The sequence below is a fragment of the Polyodon spathula genome, chromosome 14 (genome assembly GCF_017654505.1).
Source record: "Polyodon spathula isolate WHYD16114869_AA chromosome 14, ASM1765450v1, whole genome shotgun sequence".
NCBI lineage: Eukaryota > Metazoa > Chordata > Actinopteri > Acipenseriformes > Polyodontidae > Polyodon > Polyodon spathula.
The window spans coordinates 10,655,778-10,670,539 of record NC_054547.1 but is presented as its reverse complement, the minus strand read 5'-3'; the positions used below and the strand labels follow the sequence as shown (position 1 = coordinate 10,670,539).

The 14,762-nt window shown below is 35.2% G+C and overlaps 1 pseudogene; it reads left to right on the top strand.

Annotated features, from left to right (window-relative positions):
• LOC121327100 overlaps positions 1-9,156 on the top strand; it is a 173,447-nt pseudogene extending 164,291 nt beyond the window's left edge.
• Positions 9,157-14,762: the final 5,606 nt, after the last annotated feature.

Sequence of the window (14,762 nt, the reverse complement as noted above, 5' to 3'; positions counted from 1 at the left end):
TAGGCTGCTATCATGCAGAACATAAGACAAGCAAAAGCCAGCTTAGGCTTAATGACTCTAAGTGAGTGTCTCCCCAGCACCATGGACACACGATGGCCTTTAAACAAGTTTGCTTATTTATTTTTTTCTGAACAGGCCAAATCTTAATTGTATTTTTATAATTGTACGTTTACGCACCTCTGAGGCTAATACACATTGTAATGAAAAATAATAATACCAAAAAAAAAAAAAAATTTGATTTGAACATGTGCTTTCCTTGTTAAACCAATGGCAGCTGAACACAGAGATAGATTTTGGTGTTTATATGTAATTATGTCACACTGCAGTACTTAGTGTGAATAAACTGCACAATTTTTATTTATCTTTTTTGGTTTACAGCCTGATGTGTGTTTTAGGGAGCAATTAACATTATTAGTTTATTAGAGATTTAAGTGTTGCAATCAAATAAAAGATATTGTTTTACGGCAATAATAAAATATAATTAACTGGTTTCTGTGTACAATCTTTTTCCTTATGTTTGCCTTTATATTCCACAAAGTTTTGGCTTTTGGGACACCAGATTCCTCCCTCCTTATTTTTTCCTACCTTGTATTTAAGTTATGCTGCTTCTGCTTGTAGTGATTGGAGGTTGTAAATATCTCTGGAAACAAAAAATAAAAATGGGATGCTGATACTGGGGGAAAATGCCTGCTGTATTTTTATTAAATATGGGTTTATGTGGGTTTAAAAGTTAACCACCTTTAAAATAAAATCTAGATTTACGTAACAACTGATTTCAGTTAGGCTCATGAGGCGATACAGTGCATTGTCTGTCTTCCGGATTGCTATCAGCTTGCAGTGGAGAGATGAAATGGAAAGGCAGGAATCAAGCAGCAACTGTGACTGATACAGCACATCCTCAGCATGCCTCATGTCTGACTCGCTCTCATCTGATAGATTTTACTCATTACCCTCAGGGTACTTCACATTTCCTTTCCAGCTCATAGCAAATACACACATTTCGCTTCTCCTCACATACTGTCTGCCATGACGGCGAGGCAGTAAAATTTTATAGCTTTTTATACAGGACTATTAAACCCCAAAACACATTTAGTGTACACCTGTGTGTGTGTTTAATGATAGAATTAAAAGGTGATTGGCAGAATCAGGATTTCAATCTGAACTTTATGTATAATTACATATGATTTGTTTGTTGTAGAGCAGAGAGGAATATAGCAAATAATACCACTCATGGATCATGTAAATGCGACAATAGCTTCAGCAAAATCTTGTCTGTGACTTTCCATCCTAGAACTGAGCACTAACTTGCTTAAAACTTTCTAATACATTACTGGTTTTTGGGGATACATTTCACCTCCAATATCAGAGCACTAGTAGTAGTCTGGCTTTCTTCTATGCGCTGTACTGTATATCTTAAAGCACTTTGTCATCTCTGATAAATTATGTTAACCTAGCCAACTCCAATTTGCATAAACAGGAGGGTTGTCCTTTTATTCATTTGTCCACCAAACTGAAGACAAACTGTCAGCCAGTTTGTTTTTTTTGTTTTGTTTTTTTTTTAATTCCTTTTTCGTGTTCAGGGAAACAGAGTAGAAAGCTTTCACTCTAAACTGTCATGAATATGGTAATCTCTTGAAATCACTGCAAGCAGGTACTCCAGTTAAGCACATGCTACGGAAATGAATCTTTTCTTTTATTGGAGTCTGTTTTTGTTGGGGAATGTGTTGCTGTCCATTACCTTACAGGATGCCAGCTGTGCATGAAGATAATGCACTGACAGGGTGAACACTTTATTGTACCACTTTTCTGAGAGAGAGGTAACATCTAGAGTAGAGATGTTAATTGCCTATCTACTCAGATACATGTGATAACATACATTATGATGGCAGTTCTGTGCATCTACACATATATTATTTTGCAGGTGTTGTGTTTACATTTGCGTATACTGGACATTTTGAATTTCCTAAATTGAAGTACCTGTTGTTAACATTACAGATATTTGTATGCATGTGTTTATATCCATCTAATCTGTGTCAGTGTGAATCTTACTGTTTGTGTTCCACTGTGAAGAGATATACTATCAAAGGGCTGTTCCTTCTAAAATCACTGGACAAGCCTGTACAGTACATAACATCACAAGCAGTGGCAGGAGTTTAAATGCAATACTCCAAAGAGAAGCCTTATCCCAACCTTTGAGTTCTACTGTGACGTGGGTTGATAGGATGTTTACATATCAGATAATTAAGCCAATAAACAGACTGTAGTTTTTTCAAACTGTACTGTAAAACTACAAAATGTACTAACTGGCGATTATATTATTAAAACACGTATGTCCTGTATAATCAAGGAGCCAGCTAATTAAATACACTGAAAAATGGCTGTTGTATCGGCAATGTTTGGGGGGCACGTTTTTCTGAGACACAGTTTTGAAAGTGGTTGTTGTCTGTTTTGGAATAGCTCAGAATCATTACAGGGTTTTTTTTGTTGTTTGTTTATTTTTTGTTAATACAGCTAGCAGATCAGTCAAGGTTGGTGGTTTTTGTGTTATATCAATTTCACTCAATATTGATGAAAACTTCTGAACACAGGGATGTATTATTTTAAACAGCTAAAGGCTATCCTCACTCCTGAATATTCTTCGTCATTGGGGTGTAACATTTTCCTAAGATGGTCCATTACAGTGCTAGAAAATCTCTACTAAATATGATATATTTAGAACTGTAATTGTAATAAAATCAAAATAGTATAATATAATTCTAATTGGATATTTTACTTATTCATAACCATCCAATTATCTTTCAGATAGCAAAGTAATACATTATTGTAATAATATATATATATATATATATAAGATATATATATATAGATATATATATATATTATATATATATATATAATACTTTCAGAAGACTTTATGTTTAAAGGCTATAACTGTTGATTTATTATGCTGTCAGCCTCAGCCTGCTAGTGTTATGCGTAGCTCAAGATGGAGAGGGGTTTTAGTGAAAGACACATGCTATCTTGAGATGGGTTGGATTTAGCACTTCCACTGGGAACAAATACATCAATGATGTGTCCCAGGGGAAACCATTAGAAAAAAAATAACCACCATTGTCAAAGATGTGCCCATCTGTCATCAAGATGCTTTTGATGTTCCTGACTGAAAACAACATTTTAATGTATATATTTATTTTGTGGTCTTGGGTCAAATATAGGGCTGTAGTCAATTCCAACACTGAGGTACATAAAAAACATTCCTCGTGTACACAGAAAAAGAGATGACACTCTTCTTCTTGTCCCAAATCCATATTTATTTCAACTGAGTATCTGTATTCCAGGGATGTTCCGTTGTATTTTATAGAAGCATTAGCATTCAACGCAGTAGGCTTTTCAGCTTCATAAAGTGATTGTAGTTAACCACAAAATTCCATAAATTATCCACACCATGTATGTCCATTCACTATAATGGTCACAAGTGTATAGTTTTGAAGGAAACCTGTTTTAGCAAAGAAATTTGTTTGCACTTCCACCTGAAGAGGGAAATTGTCCCCACCCCTCCAGAACCTTCTCTCCTGTTAGTAACCAACCAAAGGCAAGCGGGCAAACTTTCTTTAACCTCGTGCAACACCAGATTTTAAAATGAAAATGACGTGTTTGGTAAAATGTGTTTCTTTTGCTACAACCGCTTTAATAAGTGCCCTGAGCCAGAGACAGGCATGGTGAATGAACAGAGCTGGATTATCAGGATGTGAATTCTGTAGTGAACCAAAAAATAATGTACAGTAGGCTTGCCTCAAATGGTAAACCCTGTGTAATGCACTGTGATTGATTAGCAGAGGGTTCAAAGGAACTGTCTACAGTAAAGTGACATCAGCAATATGTGGGAATTGGGTTTGCTAATAAAATGCCTAATAGCAAGAAACCTGTTTCCAGTTCAAGGCTCTCATAAGAAAATACAAATAAAAAACAACCACTATAGTTAATAACTTATGCAATACAAGTAACACATGACTTCAGAAACTATTTTCTGATTTATGAAATAGAAACTAGTCCAACAGCATGCTTACTGCTAAACCCTCATTATTGAAATGTTAATTTTTATCAGAGATCACCAGACCTAGAGCTTTTCTTCAAGATAGATTAACCATCGTTCTGGTTGGCAGCTGATATAAGATCTTTTAACAGAAAGTGCTTTATTAACATTAATTTAGCGTTTAAGTTATCAAAAATCACAGGTTATGGCCTAAGAAGGACTGCGGCAGAAAAAAAAAAATTAACAATGAAAGAAAAGTCATCATGTCAGAGTGCAAAAGTGAAAGTAAGACATCAGCCTTTTTAGAATCAGAAAAGATCCAGTCCTGAGTGGTGTTCACTTTCCAGTCTATTTTCTTTTTGCAGAAGTTGCTCAGTTTTGACCTGTACCTTGAGAAAAGAAAGATGATTTTAGCAGATTATAAACTGAAATTGAAGAGTACCAACGAGTCCATTGTGAATGAGCCTAATGAAGGAAAACCATATATGCAAAAAAAGCCAGTTCCTGCTGTTCAGTTAGGTGCCAAATCTGTAAAGCTCTGTTAACCCTAGTAACATTCTAAATGAATTATTGTGGATGTAAAACATGAAGCTTGCTCTCATGTTTTATTCAACATCTAGAAGAACATTTATAAAATACCTTTGGGGAAATATTGAGGATCCATTTGTTCTTGCATTAATGTTCATTTGTAGGGGACACTTCAGCTTCGTTTCAGCCCCACTCCGGCAGCCGAACCTGGGGCGAGCCCATTCCCTCTTTCTCTCTCTCAACCTGCTCTCCTTCTCGCACTTGGTTTGCTTGTCTGTCACTTCGAACTGAACTCCTGACTGCTGTCTAGCCCGGCTATTTATTGTTTAAAAACTGATCATTAAAATGATCCACGAGTGGGAATGTTAGCTTTTCACCATACATGGTGCTTTATGCATTGTTAATTCATGGAAAGTTACATTTTTGTTTCACTATATGTGCATTATAGAGAGGGAGTTATTTTATTTTTTATTTTAGTCAGATATGTGTTGTTATGTGTCCCGTGGCGTGGCCCCCCCCCCCCACCCCTCCCCCTTTTATAACACTCTTTGGTTACAATGCTCATATTGTGAGACCCATGTTATAGAAAGGAAACACTATATAATGAAAGGACAAACAATTGAATATAAGTTGTAGTTTTGTTCAGGAACAACATCATATAAAGCAGTGGTGCACAACAACGTGTACCTCCTGGTTTTGTTCTAACCATAGCCTAAATTAATTAATTGGACCAATTAAGCTTCTAATAAGATCCAATAAAGTACTTTAGGGTGCAGTTGGAATAAAATCCTTCAGAGACACCGGCCCTCCAGGACCTAGTTGTGCACCACTGATCTAAAGCATCTACACAACCAAAACATTGTAAAGAAATGCAAAGTTGTATGTGGTGAAGCATATGCATGTCAATCAATAGATGAAAAACACTCAATGCGCTCTCATCAATGTATATACTGTGGGCCCTGGAACTTCCCTCAAAATACTATATATCTTCTACCTGGAGCTTCAACATCAGGATGTTTAGTGTTCCAAACAGTACCATCACTACCAGCCTCTTGAGTGCCATATGGTGCTGGCGCTACCGCTGGAGAAGCGGCTGCCTCACGTGAAGTAGCGGCTCAATTAGATGCAGGGTCTGATGCAGGTGAAGTGGCTGGCATCCTTGCAGGGGCTGCCACAGGATTGCTTCTTCTCCCATGGGATCTCCTGTGCCCTCTTCGTGCACTTGGTCCTGGCACTTTGCTGGCATCCTCCTCACTGTCACTGTTGCTGGAAGATTTATCTTTGCAACCCTAGTCTGCTTCAGAGCTAGATTTGTCATTGTCCGTCTCTGCTGCATCAGAATCATTGTTCGGTAAACTTTGCAGTAATTCCAAACACTGCTTTGCTGTCCTACGTCTTCCGCAATCCATTTTCAATGAGTCTTGGGGTAATAATAAATTTCTTAGAAAAACGAGTGACTTGTATAGTAACCAGAGTGCAGACAGACAACTGGGCACAGTGAGCAGTCAAGGCTGATTGATAGGATATGAGGAGGATCATTGAAACAACAGCAATGTCAGAAGGCCACTCACTTGAGTAATGCAGACTGATATAATCAAATTTCAATATATGGTGTCACGTCCCAACTGATAAATACAAATAATACCGCAACATTTAATTGTTATAATATGTTTTATATGTAGCGGTCAATTTCACCGCTCCTGGTTGGAATATGTATGACAGTATTTTATCTCCCTAATATTTGCATCTACGTGATTCTTTCTTTGTCAGGGTACTTAGTACATATATTTAGGGAAAGTCAGGAAAGGACAGCTCCATATCTTAAACACATGCACAGCAATTTAAATTTAAATTCCAAAAACTGTCAAAATGACTGCCTTGGTTGTTCTATGCCATCAGTACGATTAAATTAAGTGGTATGAAATTATCGATGCAACTAAAGTGGTATGAAATTATTCTCTTAACTGCCTCCAGTTGTTGACAAATCATACACACCTATGAAGCGATAAAAAAGTAACATGTGCCACATTATAGTTGATTCCTGCATTTTATGACCTTTTATAAATTATAAGGTTACAACGATAACAGATGTAATAACAGAATAACGGATATGAACCAAGATTTTAAAAAAAAACACGCTGGGTTTGTTTTATTGAACAGTGACATTGATGAGCTATGTGTGTAAGTTATAGTAGTTTGCAATATATATATATATATATATATATATATATATATATATATATATATATATATATATATATATATATATATATATATATATCTATAAAGCACACATTTCACTAGTTAAACAGGAGATGTACGCAAGGTAGTGATAATCTATTATAAAAAGAAAACAGATAGATAAATGAATGCACCTAAAAAGATTGTATTTTGTCTATTGTTCGTACTGATAAAACAAGGAAGCCATTACTTGGATCATGGTAACATTATTTAATTTAACTTTTGGTCTATAAAATAAACTTCCTACCTTGAAACTGTATCCACATTGTGATTTGTACTGCACTGTCCAATATGATTTGCTCTGTGGCCCTCGCATGTATCTAAAGTTTCATATAAAAAGTATTTAAAGTTTCATATAAAAATGTAATCATTAAATGTCCTCTCCCTGAGTAGCTTTGTAGACAGGGACTGGGAAAGAAGGATGAGATCTTGTCTCTTTGTATTTCAAAGGACCCTTTTTTTTTCAAGTGTTGTTAACATGGGGTTATCACACCCAACGAAAGACCGGTTCTCACAGACAAATAATTGGGGATGGTGTCTGCTTCTGTCACATAGACAAGATAACATTTTTTTTTTTTTTTTTTTTTTTTTTTTTTTTTATGGCATAGAGAGCCGTTGTTACCTTGGATGACCCTTGATTATGTATGCTTTGGTAATTAAAATACTGATTACGATCTCAGGTACAAGTCTCAAGCCTGGGCCAGCTTGATCTTCAAAGACTTTGGCTGGGTGAATCAAAGAAGGGTGACTGGTTTTGTACGTCAACTTCGAGATTTGGCTTTAGGCCAATGTACCCATTTTATTTAGTGTTTAGGGTGTGATTGTGAAAGCTCTGAATGGGGCATATGGACTCCTGGGCAGCAAGGAGCAAGTGGTGGCCTTGACTGACGAGGAGATGTGCATCAACTGCAGCAAATGCTACATGACCTGTAATGACTCTGGCTAGCAGGAACACAACTGTAATTAGCCAAATGCCACCTTCAGTTTTCCTTAAACCGCCACTGTGTCAGAAAGCAGCAGACTACCATCAGGATTAATTATGGCTTGCAATTCAGAGTAGCAATTGCAGATGTTTCTATAACATTCTTCTCTGGCAAGAGAGAGAGAGAGAGAGAGAGAGAGAGAGAGAGAGAGAGAGAGAGAGAGAGTGTGGCCAGGTATTACTATCAATGTGTGTTCAAAATTTGAGAAAATGTCCTCACAAAGTAAGATGTTTCTTGTTCTCTGTGTCTAGTAAGTACTGATGGCACTATAAACTCTCTAAAGAATGCTGGTTTGGCATAACATGTCAAACAAACTAATATTGATATGTTGATATCTCCAACCTCTTCTAGGCTTCAGTCCTACAAATTCCTTAATATAGTTTGTTGTTAACTGACAAAAAAAAAGTATAGATCACTAAATGTAGTTCTGATTGGAGAAGGAATCGATGCAATGGCATTTTTGATAAAGTGGTCTTTAAACCACAATATAGAAAGATCTAGTGGTTTATAAATTCCACCAATGTTGCATAAGCCAGAACATAATTGTTTTACCCTACAATGTTATAAAATTAAAAAAATTAGACAATTGTCCATTGTGAGGTATATTGTTAGGAGACAAGATCTGTAGTGTGCTTACCTTATTATTAATGGCTTGCAATAATATTGAATCATTACGAGAAGTCATAATCAAATATTTGCTTCTATAAGCAATCCAAATGGGCTAGTTGACCGTATGAATACAATCAAATTCATTGGATTCTAAAATAATTGACCCATGACCTGAAAATAATAGTAATGCTACTTTTGTGTCTTTTTCAATTAATTATAAATTATGGATTTTGTTGTATTTTAATGTGTGTATGTATGTATGTATGCATCAATGTACATACATACATACATACATACATACATATAATGTGTTCTAGTAAAACATAAGTGGGGGAAAAAAAAGTATTTTCAAATAGGTCAGGCCTTTTTTCTCATTTCTGAAGTGTGGCTTTATAACAAGTACAGCATGTGTGGTGAACAGCTGGAGAGCTTTGATTTATTATTTGATATATATATAAAAATAAAATCTGCTCAAAGAACTGCTTCTGACTGGCACCTAATAATACAAATTAAATAGCCCTTTGTTTCCTTTTGCAGGCTATTAAGTTTGACCCTGAAACCCACCTGCCTACAGTTACTGACAGCTGCACAGGGAGCAACGTGTGCCTTAGTCTATGTCCCATAATCGACTGCATCACAATGGTTACCAGGACAACACTTTATGAGCCAAGGAGAGGTGTGCCTCTCGCTGTTGAGCCGTTGTGCTGAAGAAGCCTAGGTTCACCCATTGAAGAAGGACCTAACATGCACAGCATTGATTAGTGTCATAATTGTTGTGTGAAAAATTACCTTTATTATAAAAATGAATAATTAATCAGACAAATTGCCTTGTATTCCCAAGCCAGTTATGTAGAAATAATTGTATATATAATAGATATATATATATATATATATATATATATATATATATATATAATATATATTATATATATACATATATATATATATATGATATATATATATATATAATTATTAAAAATTAAAATAAAAAAAAATATGGTTTATAAATGAGTGCCGTAGAATATATACATTGAATATACTATACTTCAGCAAACTTGTGATACAGAACAGCGTGCCTTTACCTTGGAGGTGACTAGAAGTTACTAACATGATTTTAGAGACTGCTGAAGGGCATTTCAGCCAATCAGAATTCTCCACCTGATGTATGCCATCACAAAGAACACAATTCATGACATCTGCCATGACAGTTTTCCAGTGTTTTATTTCCTTAATATCTGTATGTTTGACATCAGCTGCTTAAAAAAAAAAAAAAAAAAAAAAAAAAAATCATACTCATTGCATTTGACCACCTACCTCAACCACTTAACTGTATTCCCTTTATCAACCTTTCTTTCTTTTCAATGAAAATCAACTCAAAATAATGTTGGTCATTAATAGAAAACAATGATTTTGGGTATCAACCATTCCATGTGGAAGATATGGTATGGTTATCACCGTGGTTCATAGGCTGGGGGGCTGTCATAGGTTTTCTGTCTGAACAATAGGTATAACAATGTTGCTCCAGTCATACAAACTGTTTGATGAAATGTATCGATTTGGGTTTGCAAATAAAAAGGAAAATTAATACATTTATTAAAATTAGGGAATGAGAAAAAAAAAGTTCATACAGGTTTTGTATCATCTAGATAATCTTCAATTTACTGTACTTTAGTGTACCTACCATAGATCTACAGCTATGGCCAACAGCTTTGCATCACCCTATAGAATGAACTCATTTTGCTTCACAAAGGAATATAATGAAACCTGCTCGATAATGTTAACATATTTAACTACATATTGCTTTGTAGTTTTCCATTTACTTAATTTAAAAAAATGAAATAAAAAATGTGACCTTCCAAATTCTAACATGAAATACTGTACTACTTCTGGTAGACTTTTGCAATATTGTTTTGTAGTTTCTTTGATTACATGATGTTAAATAAAAGATCAAAATTATGTCGCAATCCTAGAATTCGCAATCGCAATTCTAGATGATGCCAAACTTTTGGTAATAGCTGTATTAAAGTACAATATCATTTGAACTGTTTAGATCCAAATCTGCCAAACACTCGTTTCATGCAGATACTTCTAGATTAATAGTATTATTTTGTAAGAATAAATCACAAATGTGTTTTGTCTGTACTTTAGAAGTTATACAGAATCTCTGATAAAATGAGTTTTAACATAAATCTTGTTTCACATTCACAGTAGGTATCTGCCTATATAAATGTATCATTCACTGAAAGTCTTTTACACAGAAGAGATATATGGGCAAGTCAGTTGTGTCATCATAATAATTTATGATGCATGAAGTTAATCCATTTCCTTACATAATGTTAACATAGACATAGTAAAGGCTCTGAATTTACTCCCTGTTTCTGTCAGTTTAAATCCATATAATGTTATTCAAAGAAACTGGATAGAATTTATGCGAATGGGCTTTTTAGATGCATTCAACATTTCCAATTAAAATATTTTGACAGACAAACACAAATGGTAAGATAATTTGAAAGTGGAACTCTTCTTCCAATGGTGATTATATTAATCAGTTTATACAATTAACAATAGTAGGTGTCAGAATCAGATCTCTTTGAGACCACTGGAGGTAGTCTGAGAATCACATCACCCATCATTGTGTGCCTTTATGGCTATGGCCGAGCATATTCCAAAACCAGACTTTTTTTCTCGTAAGATCAATTATTATGATTATGACATTCCTCACTGTATGACTTGACTGGTGAAATACAATTTCATTCTCGAGTTGTTGTTTTGTTTTTTTAACAGTATAGCTAGCAGTCTATTCAGTCTTAGTATTTCTTCATACTGTATTCAGAAAATTAGTATTACAGTTAATTTATTTTTAGCACTAGTAATGCCATTAAAAAACAAACAAACATTTTTTTGTGGGTTATTTCCTATTAATTGATTATTACTGGTTTGGACCAGTTGAAGTGATGTTAGTCCTTAAATATGAAGCCTAGTTTGGTATTCTGAGTTTTGAAAGCAATTGGTATGCTGTGCAGATTTAGAAACTCATTTGTAAACAGTCCAACAGTATCAGAATAAGAGCCTAACAATCAATATTTATGAGCTAAAAGGAACTGGTACAGATATAAGAGTTAGAACTTTACTGGACCAACCTAGATGTTTAGGGCCATCCACTTCCCAGCATTTCTAGGACTTGTTCAGTCATCACTTTTCTGGGAGAAAAAAAAAAAAAACTTGATTTAAACCTCAGTTTTGCATTTAATTTAATTCCATACAATTCCAACACTGAACAGGACGTTATGTAAACTGCTTTTTCTAGTGAAAATGGCAATTGAGTTTGGGTCAAAGTCCTCAAAGGTGGTGTTATCTCTTCTCATTAAAGTCAAAGTGACTATCGATCTATTACACTGTATTTGGGATATTGCCTCGAACTCACAAACCCACTTCAAAATGAACAGGTTGCCTTTTGCATCAATTTTGCTTGAAAAAGAAATTAGCATGTAAGGGTGTTTCTTGTTTTAACATAAAATATTTTACATTGCTATTTTTATTGTTTGTTTGTTTTATTTATTTATTTTATTTATGTGTTGTTTGAAATCTGTATTTTCTAGGCCTCAACAGAGCCTGACCATTGTAATTTGAGAGCTAAATCCAGTCGAACAGAAAGGAAAGTGTAGTGTCAGTAATATTCTTGTAAAAATAAATATTCCTTTGTACAAAGGAAACTGGATCACAGTATATTCAAATTTTGTTAACGTATTGCAGAACACACCTCTACCCATTATCTTCAACATGGTACTTGTATTCATATCTATAGTTCATTGTTGAACTTTTTTTCTTCCCCCATAAATATTATTCTGGCCAAAGTTATTTGATTAAGAACTTGCTTTTGCTTTAATTTGGCCATCTTTCAATTTGTTTCCAAACCATTAGGAGTTATTAACAGTGTTCTACAGCAGACACAATATTTAAATTAAATACTAGTCTTAAAGATGTTGTTTGCTAAAGCCTATGTTTTCAGTATATGGTGGGCATTCAAATTTGCTGCAATTGTATCATTTTGAAAGTGTAATATAAAAGACGTTAAACATTCAATAAGGACAACCCCTAAAACAAAGATTCTTACATTATGACACTTGTCTTAACTTGGGTTGGCGGTCAACGTCTTCTTTTGGAGACATCTTGTGCTGCCTCAGGGTATAGATGCATTTTATTGGCTTCATACAGTATATAATAGATTGCTACTGAACAATTGACATGTACAGGGAGAAAGCAACTTCTGCTCTACTTCGTGACTGTTCATAGTTACCTAAATTATGTTTCAGTGTGTTAATCTAGAATGTTACATACATTTTATTTTAATTTTTATTTAGATTTGATCAGCACTGGCGAGTTATGAACTGAAAGACACTAAAAATGCAGATGCATTTTATTGTATGCAACATAAAACGTCTGCTTGTAAAATTGCACAGACCTTGTAGTGGATTTGTAGTGTGCAGATCTTCAGCTTTTTATCACAGCTGTTGCTTAGTTACCATAGAAAAAAAAACTTAACCATTTCAGTGCAGGCATTTTAGAATACAGTCCAGTAACTACTCCGCCATCTGTATATTTGCTGAAATATGTCAATGATATTCCACAATTGTTTAGTAGTGGAAGATGTTGACACTTGATTTAGGAAACAGCAATTGACAAAGAGATTAGCACATTTCAGTGGTGTACATTTCCTCTGAATAATTTTGTACCAAACTGGCCTTTTCATTTTATGTTGGTGATTGATGCTTCTGACATATGATTGTGTCCTGACAAATTTAATAGAATAAAAGGATGTCTTACACTTGGAGACTTAACCGTGCTATATTATTTTTAACATAACTTGTCTGCCCGAGGAAACAATGCAGCGGGTATTAATTCTTGGACAAGATATGTTTTTATACTATTTAACTTTTAAATGAGTGCATAGGGTTGTCAAAACAACCCTTAGCTGAAGAATGCATGAAGGGAAAGGTTTGGTGTTAGCACATTTAAAGGTAAGGAAAAGCTACAGTTGGGCACATTGCATGCATGGTTAGTGGTTTAATCCACAAAATTGTGCCTATGCACCTTGTTAATGCTAGCAGAACCACTGCCATTCAACTCTGGTCTACAATCACTAGAGCAAGCTGGTGTTGAATTGTATATGGATTGTTTTATGTGGTTAACTGTACACTGAGGGCTACATTGAAACCTCAGACTTTCACACGAGACCCATTCTGAATTTGAACCCAGTCCAGAAGTGAAATTCTAGTCGTATGATAGGTTGCAACTCTACCTTGTCTTCAAAGGGAGTGTATGTATTGTACTATAGAGACAGAGATTATGGGTCCTGGCTAAGAAAGATAGAAGAAAAACTGACCTGGAAAAGTGGTTAATTTCTTGAGTTTATTTTACATTTATTTTTCATTGCGCTGTGCTTTTTGGCCTCTATAGCATTAGCATGGGCATTTTTCTAAATTGTTCCAAGACAAATACAATGCATTTCTGCTCAACAAGTTGAGGATATTTCTTGCAATCAGTCTGGATAGACCCATAGTGGTGTTCTTTTAATAAAAGAAAGAAAACAACTTTAAGATAACTTGTGTGAGTCTCAGTCTGTTTCCAGTTGTGAACAACACTTCCTGACTGACAGTCTCAGCCTGGGCAGTCTGGAACATAGCTCAGCAGGCGTCACCAAAGCCAGGACAGCCTGCACATTGACACTAATATCAGAGCTTCTGCATCTTAAGAGGAGATTCATACAGTGCTGTGTGGGCTTCCATCTCCATCAATGGGACTTGGCACTGGCTTGTTCCAATTAGATTCATAGATGAAAAGGAGTGACCTCCATTCCTCTGGGATAGCTAACAGTCCAGGTTTTTCTGCATTAAAGGATTTCCCATAAAAGACAGTGTATAAGAAATACTGTACATATTTCCTTTTCTTCAAATGCAAGGTCTAGCACAGCTGACTGGCCTCTCTGTATGGCAAATTTTGGGAAATGAGAACCCAATTGGAGCAAATCTTTTCCAGTAGCTTCCATCAGAGGGCAATGCTCTATCAAGTCCGAGGGAGCTGCAAGTAGATGGATAGATCCCTTCATTGTGAAACACTGCCTCAGCCTCACATTAATTACTTAGATTCTCTAATTGTTGCAATCACAAGTAATTTAATACATGCTGTAAACTGTTACCTTGCTTTCAGCCATTTACCAGCAATCCAATGAATGTGTTCCAATGAGTAATGATTTCTCGTGCAGCTCTAATAAAAGTCATAGGAAAGACAGGGTTTCTAATGAAGTAGCCTGTTACAAAAATGGTTATTAACCCCTTGGCTTCCCCTCTTAATCTATCCATTCTTGACAG